The 18,479-nt window shown below is 37.5% G+C and overlaps 1 protein-coding gene across 8 annotated transcripts in view; it reads left to right on the plus strand.

Annotated features, from left to right (window-relative positions):
* The window catches only part of LPP (LIM domain containing preferred translocation partner in lipoma), a 748,953-nt gene that overhangs the window by 176,636 nt on the left and 553,838 nt on the right, over window positions 1–18,479 (plus strand). For all 8 annotated transcript variants that reach the window (XM_017873421.1, XM_017873422.1, XM_017873424.1 and 5 more), the window contains one exon: window positions 15,434–15,497. The gene's annotated coding sequence lies outside the window, so the exon portion shown is untranslated. The remainder of the gene's footprint in view (window positions 1–15,433; window positions 15,498–18,479) is intronic.

Raw genomic sequence — 18,479 nt, forward strand, 5'->3', positions numbered from 1 at the left:
TCTTCGTGCGCACGCTGGTGATGTGCGTATGTGAACCTTTTATTATTATGGACTCAGCCAGCAGTAACCATGGTGAGTAGACCTATCACACAGCATTTTTCTGAGTCAGTTTAAAATGCTGACAATTAAATATACCGTACTCTTTTAAGCAATCCATCAGTCTCTCTTGTTGTCATGGTGACCGGAGTATATTTAGAAATGTGACAAGTACACTGAGTTCAATTGCACTTTTGCCAAAACATAGTTTTGCAGCTAAAATTGAATTTCCTGATTGAAGATCCAAGTGCTGTTAAGGGGGCATGATCGTTTCTATACATTATTCTGGAAGTATAACTTACATTATTCTGTTAAATCCACAGTTACGAGTCTTACCAGGTATTGATAGTTAAAGTGGTGGTATTTAAAGTTGATGAAATAAAGTGAAATAAAAGTGACATGATACTTTTTCTATTGAAAGTGAAACTGGGCCTCACTAATATAACTAGTTTAATGATCAGCTTCTTTATATATTTATAAAGACAGTGTAAGTATGTGCATGTCTGTTCTTCAGAATTATATTTCTAATTTAAAATAATATATCATGGAGCTCCTCCCCTCTTTCCTGCTTGTATTCTATTCTTAGTATTATGAGGGCATTCTTTTTTCATTGGGTCTGACCTCTGTTTGATAAGCATTCTTATTTTTCCTCAACTTCAATTCTTCCAGATTTTAAATGAAGTAAAGAGACACAATGAACATGACTTTTGCCCAAACACAGGAAAAATGAAACTCTTCTCTTTATTCAAGAACGTAGGTTAAGTTCTTATTTTCTTATCATCCTCTGTCCTGTCAACATAGTTCTGAGAATGGTGTTGGGTATAAACTCATCTGACTACATAAAGTTTAGGAATTTATGTAGTGGGTGGTGTCTTGATTACAACGCTGATTTCATTCCTGGCCAAAGACTGATTCTTCTGCTCTTGAGGTGAGAAAAGCCAGTACTCCTGGATACTTTCACTATTTTTATCTCACTGAATGAGTCTGCAACTGGGATAGATTATGAGCCTCTAATACTATATGGTTAGACTACCATCATCTTTTTCATGAACATTGCCAGCAGTGTTTTTTTGGTAAGAGACATCTCAGTTATAATAACAATTTGTAGGATTTATGGAGTGTTTACTATATGCTAGGCACTGTGTATAGTAAGCTCCTTAAGGGATCATTATATTGGATCTACACAATAATCGTATGAGGTAGTTCCCATTGTATTCTTATTTCACGTTAAAGGAACAGGGTTAGGGAGATACTGCCTTTTGAGGAAGCATATAATTTGAGTAGTAGTGGAATCTGAATTCTGATCCAGGTGCCCTAATAACCACTGCCTGTTCCATGGAAGGCACACAGTGAGTATTCTTTTTTACCGACCAGTGGCCTCTTGTATGGTGACGTCATACAGATGTTTCAGTGTTTCCAGAGGCTCTTGGAAGTAGCAGTTATATAAAGATAGACAGGTAGCAGCATCTAAAAGTAGAGATGAGCTACTCTTTATCTTTCCTAATGGTTTAGAGTCAAAGGAGATTAGTGCTAGGGAGAGAGGGAGCATAAGTCCTGTGTAGTTCAGTGGTTTTATCTCTGAACTCCTTTATGCTCTTCAAAATGAGTTTTTGTTTGTGTGTATTATATATAATGATATTTACCATATTCAAAAAAGTGAGAAATGAAACTAGAATTTTAATTAAAAATATTTGTATAAAAATAAATATATTGTGAAAAAATAGTGACAAAAGTGGGAGCTGGATTCTGCATTTAATTTGTTGTGAAATTTTGTTTTGATTGATGTTTATGAAGAAAATTCAGCCTCTCACAGCTATGTCGTTGAAAAGGAAGGATAAAAGTGATTATGGATTTTCTTCTGTGATACTATACCAAAACTTGACAGTGTTGACATTACCTAAAGTTAGTTGTTTCTTATAGGTTAGTTTCAGTGTGGAATGTGAAATCATATTGATGAACTTTTTATACCCTACTGTATTAAAATCCATTGGTCGAATTTTCCCACTTTGATTGAGTCTTCTCCTATGATTTTGTAAAATCACGCATTGGTCATTTAGAAAGTCATTGGTCATTCACTTACTTATTCAGTTCTTGCAAACACTGATACATTTCATTCTATGATATAAAAAGTCATCTTCATTAATATCACTGCTCCTTCATCAAAAAAGTATTTGAAATATTAGAAAGGTGTCAAGTGCACAATAGTAGATGTAAGGTTTTCACAATTCTGATTTTCACTTGAAAACATGAATTTTATTTTTGGCTACAAATACTGTTACTTGTTTTCCTTGAAATGGTAAGCTCTCTTGCTTTATTTTTGAGAAAATCTCTGGCAAAACCCATATTTAAAGAACCATAGTTTGTCAGTCATTGTTTCAAATAAAAAATGATGTTCCATGAAAAAAGTGATGAGTTAGCAGCTGCCAATTTAAGCAGTTCCCCAAAGTGCATTTCTTAGAGACCATCATCGTAGTTTGGTCTTCAGCAGGTGTTTCATGGGTACTTCCCAAAGGTCACACAGAATGTACAAAACATGTGTACTCAAGAATATTAAAATTATGTCTACTTTTTGATTATGCTAACATTTTGTGTGATCTGGTTTCTTTAGTAAAAACTAGTCAGACAGTACTCAAGGACTGAGATTTAATAAGATTGATACTTTTCAATGCATTAAAGAGAGTCCTAAGTGAAACTGGCTCCCTATCCTGCTTAGTGTATGTGTCTTGCAGTGAAATCACTGCCTGGATTCACTTTAAGACTCCAACCGTTTTTTTTACCCATTGCTATGTTTGTACCATTAGTGTAAATTTCAACACAGTGAAAACAGCTTCTTAGTATGATTATGAAAATAATTTTGAACTTGTAGAGTCTTGAAAGGTCTAGGGGACTCCTACACATGTGTGGGTCACACATTAACAGCCACTGATTGAGTCCAGTCCCTTCATTTTACAGGAGAAGAGAGTGGTGGGAAGATGTGCCTAAGATGGCAGCACAAGTTAGTGGCAGAGCTGGGACAAGAACCTAGTTGTTACTTAACTCTTCTTTCTTTTCTTTTGATTTCCTGCTCCAGTTTCAGGAATTTCAAGGTAACTCAAGGAATTCCAAACTTCTTTGTCAGAGATGGTGATGACAAATATGTATAGTTTGTATATCTCTTATCTGAAATGCTTGGGATCAAAAGTGTTTCAGATATCAGATTTTTCCTGGTTTTGGAATATTTTCATTAAACTTACTGATTAACATTCGTGATAAAAAAAATGCAAAACCCAAAATGCTCCAGTGAGCTCTCAGCGTCCTGTCTGTGCTTAAAAACTTTTGGATTTTGGAGCATTTTGAATTTCAGATTTTGGGTTAGGGATACAAAACCTGTATAATTATTGAACTTTTTGGGAATAATTCCATTTAAAAAAAATGTTAAACCTTTTGCATGTTTTCCCTACTCTCCACTCACCACTACTATCTCTTCTGCTTTTCAATGGTAACCACTCATGCCTTTTTAAACAAAACTTATGTTGTATTTGCCAAGACATAGGGGGAGGGAAGTTAAAGGGGCAGTTGACTGTTCATTTTCTGAGTAAGATAGAATTCTAGCTTTGTGGGGAAGGAAGAATCAGTGAGTTTTAGTTGAAGGACCCATGCCATTCTTTGCCTAAATTAAAGTAGTTAAAAGTCACAGAAAATAAAATTGTGCAACCTTTATATCACTCTAACTCCTATTACTGGATAAACTGCGCCCTTGGCCCTCCGATTATTCTCTGTTAAAGTTTCTTGCTCTCCCTCCCCATCTTCGCTTTCTTTCTCCCTGTCTCCTCCTGTTTCCTTCAGGAAAGAGGTTTGCCCAATAAAACTGGCTCTTAACTTTGCTTTTGGTTATGTTGATATTTTATGTGATTTTTTTTCTTCACTAAACAGTAGTCAGTCTATGAGACTGTATTGAAGAATGCTGAGAAGGTCAATAGAAGTGGACTTAGATACTACATGTTCTTTTTATTATCTCTCTTATGTTATAGAGTAGCTTTTTGGGGAGCTAATGTTTGCGGACAATGCTGTGTGTGAACATATATGAGACAATCTGATAAGCTGTGGAAGGAGGCTTGCAAACTTTCAAATGTATTGTGCTTTCATTTTCAAATTAGTTGGATGTTCTTTTGCAAGATCTTGTTTCTTCCTAGTTCTCATCCACCATTCAGTTGCCTTCCCCCATCTATGAGCTTTTTGAGTCAAACTTTATTAGCTTTTTTTTCCTGATTCTGCTTTCATGTCTTTCTTTCTTACCCCAAAGTATGATTTGATTAGACCTCAGGTTGCTCTTGTGAATGAGCTCTTCCTCAATCCTAGGCCTGGCCAGGCATGGTGCCTCATGCTTATAATCCATGCTTATTTATCATAAGCAACATGGTAAAACCTTGTCTCTACAAAAATTAGCTGGGCATGGTGGCCCATGCCTGTAGTCCCAGCTACTCAGGAGGCTGAGGTGGGAATATTGCCTGAGCTCGAGAGGCAGAGATTGCAGTGAGCTGAGATTGTGCTATTGCATTACAGCCTGGGCAACAGAGGGAGATACTGTCTCAAAATAAGTAAGTGAGTAAGTAAGTAAGTAAGTAAATAAATAAATAAATAAATAAATAAGAATCCTAGGCCTTGGTGACTTACTCTTTTTAATTTTTTTTCCCACAAAACTGATGTGTTTTGCCCTTACTTTCACCAGAAAACCATTTAGTCTTCTTATCCTTTCTTCCTTAGACTTCTATATATGTTTTTTTCTAGACATTTATATTAGGCTCACAATTTGCCTAGTGATAGCTAATTGACCTCTTCAAAATGTCTGTTTTCTGTCTCCTTGTTTCAGCTTCTTGAGGATGGTGCTGTCTCATGCTTGGTGTATCATAGGAGCCCCATGGATATGTTGAATAGATTTTGCTCAAGGGTCTCTTCTTTAGAGAGCGTTCTTCGCATTTTTATCTGGCGATCGGAGCTTTTGTGTATCTCCCACTATTGGGCTGCTAAATCTCTAAAACCTAGCATTGCAGTGTCCATCTTTTAATGCAGACTCCCTGCCACTGCCAGGACATCACGTGTCTTCTCTGACAGATGGCTATGTAGCCTCCACTTGAACTTTTGCAGCTCTTTGCAAGGCAATTTGTTCTACTGCTGGACAGCTTCGTGTTTAATGTTCTTCCTTGTATTACACTAAAACTGGATTTCCCATTGTTTTAATCCCCATATTTCTAGCATTGCATAATTTGAAAAAGTATAATATTGCTTACACATGACATGTCCCCAGATACTCAAAGATAGCTTTGATTCCTCTGCCTCCTTTCCTCCTTCAGACCTTCTCTTGCTACCTACATCCCATAGAAGGCTTTGGATGTGCATCCTCTTCGTGCTTTCCCCATTTCTACATCACTTTCTAGATTTTGGTCCTGACATCCAACTCTAAGCGACTCCCTCAACGCCACATTATTTCTCTGATGGTACTAGGAGCAGTATAAGTAAATGATATGTGTGTGGGTCCAAAAGCTGAGATATGAATTCCGGTGCTTATTAGATGTGTGAACTTGATTAGGTTACTTAATCTTTCTAAACCTCGATTTCCCAAGATGCAAAATGAATATAATACTAAATTCCAAGACTATTTTTAAAGATTAAATATATAAAAATGCTTAGCTTAGTTACTAAAGTATATTATTTTAGCTTGATCGATTATTTTGTCTTTTATCTGTCCAACAACTCCTTTTCTTTTTCACACACGTGCACTTGGTTTTAAAAATTATTTCAAGAGTTCTTCCCTCATCCTTTCCTTCTCTCTTGAAATTTTATAATGTGTATACTTTTATAAAAGTTACCATCATATTTAGATTTATTTCCTTTTAAAATTTTGTATCTAGAATTTAACATGATTTTCTTGACAGCTATGTTTTCTTCTATGTGAATTTTCTCAGCTGCTGCCTACATTTCTACTCATGTGTTCAGCCTCTGTTAATCTTCCTGTGAAAATTATGTCTTCAACCTGCCAATGGGTTAATGATGACTGGCTCATTGCACGTCACTCAACTCCTCGCTAAATGCTTCACTTAATCACTCAATAACTTTAAAATCATTTAGTTGTACAATACATTTTAAAGAATTAAATGTTCAATTAATTTCAATTTCACATTTACTAATCCCATCTTACATGACATGCATTAAACTAGGTGTGTGTTATAGTAGTTGCATAGAACATTTTGTTCATTTACTCATTCATTCACTCATTGAATGTTCTTTTGAGCACATACTAAAGACTAGATGCTAGATAGACTTGGGGTTAGGATTCAAGAAGCTGTGTTAGACAAAGGGCCTCTATTCAAGACGCATGATCCACTAAAAGTGATAAAACAATATGGTAATTTTAGTGATCTAGATATAAAACTAGGCATTATGGTAGTTTTAGGAAAGGCTGCTTCATCAAACCTTTTTGCAACAAGAGGAGACACTAAATGTTGAGTAGGGCCTCAGACTCTACTAGAAAGGTAAGACCCATATTAGGACTTAGTTATGTTTGATTATAAGGCCATTTTGTGAGAATCAACCTCCAGGGTCCATGCGTTATGTTTGGCTTCCCACCCACTTCACCCCCCCCCTCCCACCCCAGTTGCATGCATGCCATGTTTTTCCTTCTTCTTTTCAATAAGGAAGCCTCAGAATCAACCGAATAACATAAAGATAGGTGTGGTGACATTACAGGCTCACTTTTGGGATGTCATTATTACATTAACTTTTCTATATTTCCAAGTAAGAATAACAATGTAAGTACATAACAATAATCTCATGATAGTCGAACATATTGCAAAATATTTCTCTATTCATCATTTCCTTTACTTGTAGAAAAGCTTAGTGCTTGTAGGTTTCCTTAAATGAGTATCTTAAGCGCTGTATCTGATCTGATAGATATTAGCACCACAATTGGCACTGAGTAATTATATTTGGAGAATTTGGAAAGAATTTCTTCTCTATGTGTTGTCTGATTTTATTTATATCACAAGTCCGGTCTGCCCATAACTAGATGTCCAGGAATGAGTTCCTTTACTACTCTGTGCCTTAGCTTTGTCGCTTGTCAAATGAGAATATACTAGTAACGGTGTCAATTTTGCCTCACTGAGCTACAGTGAAGAATAAAACCATTTATCTCCGTGAAAGGACAATGCATACGGATGGTAACAATTATAAATATTAAACTAAGCTTTTGAGTGACCAGATTGGCTACTTCTGTTACAGTGAGTTCTGCGTAATTCTTACCTATTGCCCCAGACTTTCTGAGATAGCTTCACATTTTTTTCCTCTCTACCCTAAAGTGCCTGCTTGCAAGCACTATACGCTCAATGAGCATTTGTTGAATGAATTTTTAAAAAGCACTTGCCTTTTTTGCTTTTATTATTATTTTAAGTTAACACATAATTATACATATTTATGGGGTACAGTATGATATTTTGATATATGTATATAATGTGTAATGATCAAATGAAGGTATTTAGCTTATTCGTTGCCTCAAACACTTATTATTTCTCTGTGTTTGGAACATTCAAAAGCCACCTGTTCTAGCTACCTGAAAATATACAATAAATTGTTGGTAATTATAGTCATTCTATAGTGCTGTAGAACACTAGAACTGACTCCTCCTTTGTACTTTTGTATCCATTTACCAACCTTTGACTATCCTTCCCCTCCTGCTACTTTTCTCCACTTCTGGTGATCAGTATTTTACTCTCTATGCGATCAATTTCTTTTAGCTTCCACATATGAGAAAGGACATGTGACATATAACTTTCTATTCCTGGCTTGTTTCACTTAACATAATGTCCTCCAAGCTTATCCATGTTACTGTGAATGATGAGATTTCATTCATTTTTTTATGGCTGAATAGTATTACATTGTAAATATATAACACATTTTCTTTGCCTGTTTATCTGTTGATGGATACTTACGTTAATTCCTTATCTTGGCTGTTGTAATTAGTGCTGCAGTAAACATGGGAATGCAGATATCTTTTTGAAATATTTATTTTTTTTTTCATTTGGATATATGCCCAGTTGTGGCATTGCTGGATCTTATGATATTTCTTTTTTTCTTTCTTTCTTTTTTTTTTTTTTTTTTTTTTTGAGACGGAGTTTCACCGTGTCACCAGGCTGGAGTGCAGTGGCATGATCTTGGCTCACTGCAACCTCCGCCTCCTGGGTTCAAGCGATTCTCCTACCTCAGCCTCCTGAGTAGCTGGGATTACAGATGCACACCACCGTGCCCAGCTAATTTTTGTATTTTTAGTAGAGACAGGGTTTCATCATATTGGCCAGGATGGTCTTCTTCTCTTGACCTCGTGATCCACCCACCTTGGCCTCCCAAAGTGCTGGGATTACAGGTGTGAGCCACCATGCCCGGCCGATATTTCTAATTTTAGTGTTTTGAAGAACTTCTACAATGACTGTACTCACTTATATTCCCACCAACAGTGTATGAGTTCTTTTCTTTGCATTTTTGCCAGAGTTTATTATTATTATTATTGTCTCTGATAATAGCTATTCTAACTTGGGTTAGATGATATCTCATGGTGGCTCCATTTTCTGTATATGGATGTCCAGTTTTCCCAGCCCCATTTATTAAAGAGATTGTTCTTGTTTCCTTTGTTGAAAATCAGTTGGCTGTAAATATGTGGATTTATTTTTGGGTTCTCTGTTCTGTCCCATTGGTGAATATGCCTGTTCAAGAACTATCTTGAATAAAAGTGGTAAAAGTTAGCACCTTGTCTTGTTCCAGAGCTTAAAAGAAACCTTTCAATTTGAATGTGTTCAGTATGTTGATGACTGTGGGTTTATCATGTGAAGTGTTTATTATGCTGAAGTAAGGTATGTTTCTTTTATACCTGACTTGAGATATTGCATCATGAAGGAATGTTGAACTTTATGAAATGCTTTTTCTGCATCTAATGAGATGATCATGGTTTTTGTGCTTTGTTTTGTTGAGGTAATATGTCACATTTATTGATTTACCTATGTTGAACTATCCTTGTATCCCTAGGATAAATCCCACTTGATCATGGTAAATGCTCCTTTAAATGTATTGCTGGATTCAGTTTGCTAGTATTTTGTTGAGGATTTTTGCACCTATGTTCATCAGAGTTCCTGGCCTATAATTTTCTTTTTACATGTTTGTCCTTGTCTGGTTTTGTTATCAGGGTAAGAATGCATTCATGAAATTCTTTATCTTTGAGATTTATTCTTTTTTATTATTTCTATCTTTGTTGAATTTCTTCTTCATATTTTGAATTGTTTTCCTGATTTAGTGAAATTGTCTATCTGTATTTTCTTGTATCTCATTGAGTTTCCTTAAGATCATTATTTTGAATTCCTTTTCTGGCATTTTATTGATTGTTTTTGTTGGAGTCTGAAACTAAAGAGCTACATTCCTTTGGTGGTGTCATATTTTATTGCTTTTTCATGTTTCTTGTGTCCGTGAGTTGATGTCTGTGCATCCGGTGGAAAAATTACCTCTCTATACAAACTTTCTAGAGTGGTTTTCATAAAAAAATACTTTCGCTTGCAATTAGCGTTGGTTTTACAGTTGGGAGGGGTGTGATGACTTTGTTTCTGAATAGATGCAGTGATATGGTCTTCATGCAGCTTCTAAAGCTGTGTTCAATGTCAGCAATAACTGTGGGCACCTCAGTAGCTTAAGTTGTAGAAATTTGTGGCAGTGATGGTGGTGGCATAGATTATTAATGTCCTCAGTGTCAAGAGCTTTTGAGATTCTCCAATTTTTTTTTTTTTTTTCATAATGGGGAGATTTAGCCAAGGGGACTGCTCTTCATGTCAGATATGACATGACCAACAAGCACATGCAGTGGTGCTGAGTTCTAGGTGCAGGTGCTTGAAGTGGTTGTGGGACCAGAGTCTTATGCCCAGGATCTTGCCAACCTATTGTGACACCTGGGTCTTGGGTTACAGGTTCGCTGTCTGTGCTAGGGTTGGATGTAGGCTTCCCACAGAGCCAGGATTTGTGACTCTGAGACGCTACTCTACAAGCTCAGTCCCAGCTGTGAGTGGCTCAACTCCAGGAAAGAAGGAGTGCAGGGAAGTTTGGACCCAGAGAGCAGGATGTGCTCTAATTTTGTAACATGAAGCAGTAGGGGCTCAGTGGCAACTTGAATCCCAGGGGATGAGGCACCATGTAGTAGTGATTCTTGACCCTTGGATGTTGGGACTCAGCAGTACCTTAGACTCTGTAAGACTATATGCAGCAACAGTACCCAGAATGGCAACATACAGCTGTTACTTGTGCCCTGAGTGGGGGCAGGGTACAGCATAGTGATGGCTGTACTCCACAGGGAGAGGGATGTCTTAGCAGCTCTGACTCTAAGCAGGTAGACCAGCTCCAGGAAAATAGCATATTAGAGTTGTTTGCCCTGTAGGGTGGAGTGTCTCAGATCAGCCAGCCACTACTCTGTTTTCTTAGGATGTGGGTTATCACATCAGCTCAGCCTTGGGATGTACAGCTGCTCAGCTGAGTGATGGCACCAATTCACCAGGGGGCAATGTGCCACTTCAGCTCAGGCCTGGGGGACATGACTTTTCTAGGCAGCCCAGGTACGGTATCATTTCCCTGGGATGAAGGGTGCTACTTCAGATTAAGTACTGGGGTGTGTGACTGCTCTGAGTGGCCAAGGTACTGTTTTCCCAGGAGGCAGGGTACTGCTTCAGCACTGGCCTGAGGGTCAGGGTGAAAGGTAGATGAAGTGACTCTACCTTCACATGGGCCCATGGGGAAGAGCGGGACAGTTGCTGGCAGCTCAGCTTGGGGATGTTGGGCCACTGGGTTGGGGTTGGTTCAACAGTGACTTAGCCTCAGTGATGAAGGAGTGTCATAGCTATGCACTCCCAGAGCAAGACACACTCCAGCCAAAGTTCCAGTTCCAAGATGGCATAGTGTAGTAGCTGCACAGGCCACAGATGGCAGGGCACATTGGTTGCTCTTTTTCTTGGGGGAGCACGGCTGTGTGAACTTCGGGCAGGTCCCTCAGCTGGGACTTAGCTCCTGTGAGGACTACATGAGACTTCATGGGTGAGGTCTGTAGCTGTTCAAGGTGTGGATGGGGCTTGCTGGGATCCTCTTGCTTACCACTCTACCCCAGAGAGAAGTTCCTCCCTGTTCCCAGCTGATCCCAAGTGGGTGATGGGTGGTAAAGACCAGGTGTTTTGTTTCTATTCTCTATGTGGTTATTCTGAGTTTCTTGTTCTCCAGGGTTTCTGTTACTTCTCTGATGCAGTCTGGTACTCTGTCTTAGTTATTATTTTTTCTCCTTTTGTTTTTAGGTTTTTTTTTTTTTTTTTCTATATAGTGATGGGGTTTCCCTATGTTGCCCAGGCTGCTCTCGGACTCCAGAGCTCAAAACAAAACAAAACAAAACTCACCTTGGCCTCCCAGAGTGCTGGGACTACAGGCACGAACCATCGCACCTGGCCCAGTTATTTTTGCTAAAGTTTAGTTGTTGATTGTTGTTGTGGCTGTCTTTGTGAAGGAGACGAGAGCTAGGGGCTTCTGGTTGGCCATGCTACTGATGTCACTTTTAAAGTCCTTATCTTTAAAAGTGCTGGGGGTTTGTAAGCTACTTATATTTCTGCTAGAAATTCCTAAAGTCTCTCATTTTATTTCTAGATTATATATTCCATTGATAGAGCCCTTATAAATATAACATTAAGAAGTTGAGCATTACCTTTAGGCCAAAGCAATTTACTTTTAAAAAATCTGATTAATTTCAACACAATCAACCAGATGTCAGAAGATTTCAGTGCCTCTGATAGATGCTGACAGGTGAGGAAATTAAAATCAGAGAGGGAAGCAATTAAATCCTGGCAAACATTACTTTAATGAGACAACCAAATCATAAGCTATGGAATATCTTGTATTCTTGATAAGTATCATAGGGTGGCCTGAGAGTGCACTTTAAATTGTATGTGGTATTTGATGATTGGAATGCAGGGCCATATTTGTCATCTAATTCCTTTGGCCTGATTTAACATTTCAGTTGCTTCTAGGGACAGACTTCTATGTTTAAAACATTGTTTTATTTTAATAAATGTTAGCATAAGTAATCCTTTTCCTGCTACCTCTGTTGCCACATGAAACTTATGAAAATGACCAAATTATTATTGGCCTTTTCACAGTGGTTTTGGAATAACCATAGTCAAGAACTGTGAAAAGAGAAACACAGAATGTGTATTTTATGCAACTTCTAATCAAAAGATTTGATAATTACACACTAAAACCAGAACCCAGTTCCTCAATCCCCATTTTATTATTCTTTTCAATATGATGCTCCCTATTCAGAATGAATATTTGAGACACCAGAGCTAAAGAGGTGCCAGTTTATTGACTTAGTGGGAGTTTTTATAAGATACTGTCATATTGCTTATTTGTACTAAAGCACTTACAAAAATATCAAGTATTTTGAGTTAGCTTTATACTGGTTCAATACCGTAGAATTTTTGTTCATAATACTGAGACAGTCATCTTAGGGATGGTTACATTTTGTTGTGGGGTGTGGTGTTAAATTCAAAGGACACCATGGTTTGTGAAAAACCCATTGCAACTGATCTCTGCACTTTTCATTTCCCATGTCATTCCATTTTCTTCTGCTTTTCCTTACCCCTGTCGTTTTCTTGCTTCTCTCTCTTTATTATCTTACCTTCATTTACTCCATCCTGTTTTTCTCCAAAATACAGTTGCTTCTGAAAAATTGCTTCTGAGGGTGAGCATAGTTTTAAGAGGAGAGAGGACGAATGGTTTGACAAAGGATGCAGACATGTCAGGTTCTGGGTCAGCAGTTAGTTATAAAATACACAGAGGCAGCCAAGGATAACTAGCTTCATTACTGAAAGGCTAGAGTGGGATTTGTCAGTTGTCCCAGATGTCTGTATGGAATTATGGAAAACTCCCTTGCATTATGAAATACTCAGGAGCTACTCAGGACACATGCCACTCAATCCACGTGAAGAGGGCTGGTGAACTTCTTAGCTAGAAAGACTTCAGCTTTCCTGTTGCTTAAAATGAGACTTATTGGTGAAAGATTTGTATTAGTCCATTCTCACGCTGCTATAAAGAACTGCCAGAGACCACATAACTTATAAAGAAAGAGGTTTAATTGACTCACAGTTCCACATTGCTGGGGAGGCCTCAGGAAACTTATAATCATGGCAAAAGGTAAAGGAGGAACAGGCAGCTTCTTCACAGGGTGGCAAGAAAGAGTGAGTGCAAGCAGGAGAAATGCCAGATGCTTATAAATCTATCAGATCTCGTGAGACTCACTTACTATCATGAGAACAGCATGGGGGAAATTGCCCCCATGATCGGATTACTTCCACCTGGTATCACCCTTGACTCATGGGGACACCCTTGATTCAAGATGACATTTTCGGTGTGGACACAGTCAAATTGCATCAGACTCTTCACAAAACCTCACTGGTACAGACTTGCATATATGACTGTGCTTCAACACTTTGCCCAGGGATGTTGCATCTTGAAACTTTCCTGGTGAGATCTGAGAAAGAGTTTATGGTAACACTGCATCGAACACTCCTTTTGCCTTAGCTTAGTAATGTGTCACCTTCTGGTTAGACCACAGATGTGAAGTCTACTCTTTCTCCTTACACTTGCTAGTAAAGCACAACTTAGAACTAAGTGTGCTTTAGTGCTTTGACAATGAAATTTTCTGTGCTATGCACTCAGTTTCCCTTTCCTGAAGTTATTTAGTTACCCTCTTCAAATAGCACACTACCAATTGGGAGGCTATACCATGTAGTAGAAGGGTGCTTACTGATTTTGGTATCAAGGTACAGTGTTACATTTTTATCTGCTCCATGTTAACCATGTGATCGTTGAAGTTTGGTTTCTGTATTGGTAAAATTTGGGTAATAAGGTCTCACTGGAGTTATAAAGGGGATGGTTTAAGACATAATGGTCATTGTGATTTTTCAAGCTATAAAATAAAGCATGATGTTAAAAGATGAATCATGTTTTCAGTTGGTGGCAGATGACAAGTTTCTTGCAGGGCATCTGATCTGATCAATCATGCCTTTCTTTTTTTTTTTTTTTTTTGTTTTTTTTTTTTTTTTTTTTTTTTGAGCCTTTTATTTTAAGCTTCAGCGGATATAATTGCAGCGATCCATGTTCTTTTTCTCAAACCTGATTTGAGTCCTTTATGTAAACGGGACATTTTATCAAAACTCTCCTTAGAAGTCTTCTCAATAAATCTATCCATTCTATTAAAACAAATTTGCTTTGTTCTTAGAGTCTACTGGAAACTCCAACTCTCTGAACCCAGGGCATGATTATAGGCACAAAGTTGAAAATGATGTGTGATTCATCAGCAGGTCTTTCAACTAAAGCAGTATCTGTTTTGCTTTTGAGGGGTCAAGGAAACATTTGATGTTAAAATCTTAAAAGTTTTTGGGCTGTCTCTTCTTAGATGAGGTCATGTGAGGGTGACATAGATTAATATTGCAGTATTTTAAAATTAGGAGACATAAGTCAAAGAAATATTCCAGCCAGAGATATTCTCTTGCCTCACGTGCTTATAATGTTATCTTTTGATCATATGAATATGAATTTATGGGAAGAAATGTTATCGCTGTTCTCTATAACCATATGTATGGAATAATGGAGAGAAATCTGATTTAAAAAGTTTAAGGGCAGCTTTAGCTATGGAGTATATATCATAATCTACATGTACATATGAAGAAATTGACACTCATAGAGTTTAAATAACTTGCCTAAGGGCACTGGTAAAAGGAAATCTGACTGGCTCGAAATCCTATGTACTTTTCCCATTTCCTTATTTCAATCAAATAGCTGGTTTTATTTTATTTTCTCTCTTCACCAAGCCTTGTGAATTAAGACAATGAGTTATTGTTTGTCCTTGTCTTTCCCCAGCCTAATAACCCAGGAAAAACTAAAGTAGAAAGGAAGGATTACTGGACCAGCAGGCACAGCCTTTGGCTCCAAATTCATGCCTTGTCAGATACTAAACTTTATAATCTTGGGCGAATTACTTTCTTTTTGTGAACTTCAGTTTCTACTTCTGTAAAATGTGGACAATAATGTTCATTTTATATGGTTTCTGTGAAGTTAATCATGAGGACGGTGTTAGTTCCCTTCTCAACCTTTCTGTCCCTCTTCGAGCTTCTGTTTCCTTACCTATGAAGTGAGTAGAATCATCCCTTCCTGCTTCTTCATCGGGTTCCTGTGGGGTGAAATGAATGTGAAAATGTTTTGTGAAACAAGAAACCATTATGTAGATATAAGAGGTTATGACTATTAATGAATAAATATAGGCTTGGTGTCTGGAAGTAATTTTTACTTATTTCATTTGCAGATACTTGCATTGCAGTTGGCTGAACCTTGTGTCCATTGTCCATTCCAGGAGCCAACTATCTAAGGTAACGGAGGAGGCATGTCTTCATGTCTGTGAAATACTAATAGGCATCTGACCCAGTAATGCTGATTTTAGAAGAAATACAAAGAATAGAAGAAATACAAAGGTACTTTATGAGGAAAAGAACTGAAAAATGGCCAAGACAGTGAGCTGACCTCTCTTTTATTTTTGTCTTTTTAATTTATTTATTTTTTCCCTTTTAATTCGTAACCCTTCAGGTTTAATACTAAAACCAAAAATCTGGGCCACACAGATGATTCAGATTTAATGTGTATGTATTTAAGTGTCCATAAAATGCAATGGAGTAGAATGTTCTTACCCATTATTTTATTGTATCCTCAACTAGTATGTGGCAGGAGCACTTTTTACCTGGTTTCCTAACCCTTGATTGAGTGCATTTTTCACTACACTATGCTGCCAGTGTTACCTGGCTCTGAAGGGGCCAAATATTTCTGGCTGGGTCAGTCACTGTCTCTTAGCTGCCAAACAAAATCATTTCAAAAAGCTAGAATCTAAAGCCGCAACAGAAAAATCCTAAGAACACAGAAAATTGAGTTAGTCTTTTGAAACCTTGGATCCATTGTATCTGAATGCCACTCTCCTGGGGGACTGTTGGGAAGGACACCAATCCTTGGCAGAAGAATACATTTGTCTTGAGTTTGCCAAGAAGATGGAGGCCAATGGAAAAAATTTTTTAAAGGAATCATCATAGTTGTAAAATCTACCAGATGCAGTTTTTCTCCTGTAGTTAATCTGCTGAATCTGTACTTCTTAAAGAGCTCTACTGTGTTTTATGTAATGTTTCAGAACTTAGCCAAAAAGAGGTGAAGTAGACAATATGTAGAATAGTAACTTTGTAGAAGATTTGATATCATTACTTGAAGTACTATATACCTGTGTTCTGCTGAATATTTTGTTACTTCCTTTGCTATATGATATCTATGACCTTGAACTGCAGCTGTGACTTTAGTCGCATAGACCTTTCAGAAAAATCAAGTTGGTTGGTATTGCCCCAAATTTGTAGGACTTAGACAATTTAGAATTGGGAGGAAATTAAGGTGTTAGATTTACATGATTTTCGAAGCTAATAAGAATACATGCACAAAAAAGGTAGATTATGTATGGACTATGAAATTTCTATCATTAAATCAAACATAACAGCCACTTAAGTTATTCTCATTCCTACAAAAAAGAACATTGTTTTTATTTTTTTATTATTTATTCATGTTTCAAGTGGAATATAAGCTAGTTTACCCAAGAAGTTTTCTCTTTATTTGTTTTATATTATTTTACTTTAAGTTATAGGATACATGTGCAGAATGTGCAGGATTGTTACATAGGTATACATGTGCCGTGGTGGTTTGCTGCACCTATAAACCCGTCATCCAGGTTTTAAGCCCTGCATGCATTAGGTATTTGTCCTAATGCTTTTCCTCCCTTCCTACCCCTCAACAGGCCCCAAAGTGTGATGTTCCCCTCCCTGTGTCCATGTTCTCGTTCAGCTCCCACTTATGAGTGAGAACATGCGGTGTTTGGAAGCCATCGTTCTCAGCAAACTAACACAGAAACAGAGAAGGTTGTTTTAAAAAAGGTAGTAGCGAAAAATGTAAGAATGGCTACTGTCCACCTTTTGTTTCTTGTCTAGTCCACAAAATAACCCTGCAGAAGCTTATGTCTAATGTTTTATTTTTATAGATAAATATATCAGAAAAGAATGTACTGTAGATACCTACTGTCATAGTTTTTGACAGCTCTGTGAGGCAGAGATCTAACTTGTTCGTTTAGAAACTGCAGTTATCACACTAACCTTCCCTCCAATGCTAATTGTTAAATATTAATAGAATAAGCTTTGAAAAGTAGTTAACTGTACCCCCTGTCCCGACAGAAACCCATCTTGAAACTATCAAGGGGAGTTTTAATCAAGCCCTGAAAGGTTATAAAAATTACTCTCAAGAAAGAGGAATTTTCTCTCTTTCTCTTTTTGTTATGTTTTGGAGGTGGGGAATGGTGGAGAGGGAATAATAGAAACCTCTCAAGTAACCTTTGGGAGGTTTGGCCTAAAGGAGAAGTAAATATTCTGGGAGCATGCTGTAGAAATTTACAATAATCTCGTGGTAATAATTGGTATGAGTGGCAGTAATGAAGAAAGAATAACAGTTTCAATAAATAATTAGACTTGACAGTAAATGTGTCAACAGGTACCCACTTAATGAGTGTAATCATTGTTTTTCCCTGCTCTCAACGTTGATCCACTGACTGCGGTGTGTTCTCTGTCCCATTTCCAAACCAAATCTATTTAAAGCTGCACTCCATGGAATCTGAAACAGTATACCCTGTTTACTATTTAGAGCTGATACCTCATGTTCTTTAATAGGCAAGTTCTGTGCTTGAACGAGAACAGGCTTCTGGCCTCTTGTAGACGGTTGATTATCCCTGTTTTCCACAGGGTGATTCATTAGCAAGGATGAATAATACCCAATTAAATCTCATGCACTTGTCTATATTGCCAGAGTGAACTGTTTAGTATAATTTGGTGGAAACAGTCCTAGTCTGCTTTAAATACCATTTTTTGAAGTGGAGGTAGAGGCAATAGTTATAAGTTAAATTATTTTGTAATAACCTGAATCGAATCACATTGTTTTTGGGAGCAAAGCAATGTGTTGTATGTTATGTTCACCAGAAGCCATGAGAATCCTTTTCTAATCCCAGCTGTAATGTCACCTGGGCAAGTCACCTTCCCTCTATGAGGTCTGTTTCATCATCTAATGACAAAGTTGGACCAGTTGATCATGGCATTACTTCTGGTTAAATGTTCTCTTACATATGTTTTTATTTCCTAGCCGGTCCCTTCTCTCTCCTGGTGCCGTGTTTCCAAAATCACAGGACAGTCCTATGACTCTACTGCACAGCCACTGTGGGAAAACAGTTATTCTTCTGTTTAGCCTTTGCTTCTTTTACATACCAGAAATGCAGTTAATGACTTGCA

The sequence above is a fragment of the Rhinopithecus bieti genome, unplaced genomic scaffold (assembly GCF_001698545.2).
Source record: "Rhinopithecus bieti isolate Rb0 unplaced genomic scaffold, ASM169854v2 scaffold_5626, whole genome shotgun sequence".
In the NCBI taxonomy this organism is placed as follows: domain Eukaryota; kingdom Metazoa; phylum Chordata; class Mammalia; order Primates; family Cercopithecidae; genus Rhinopithecus; species Rhinopithecus bieti.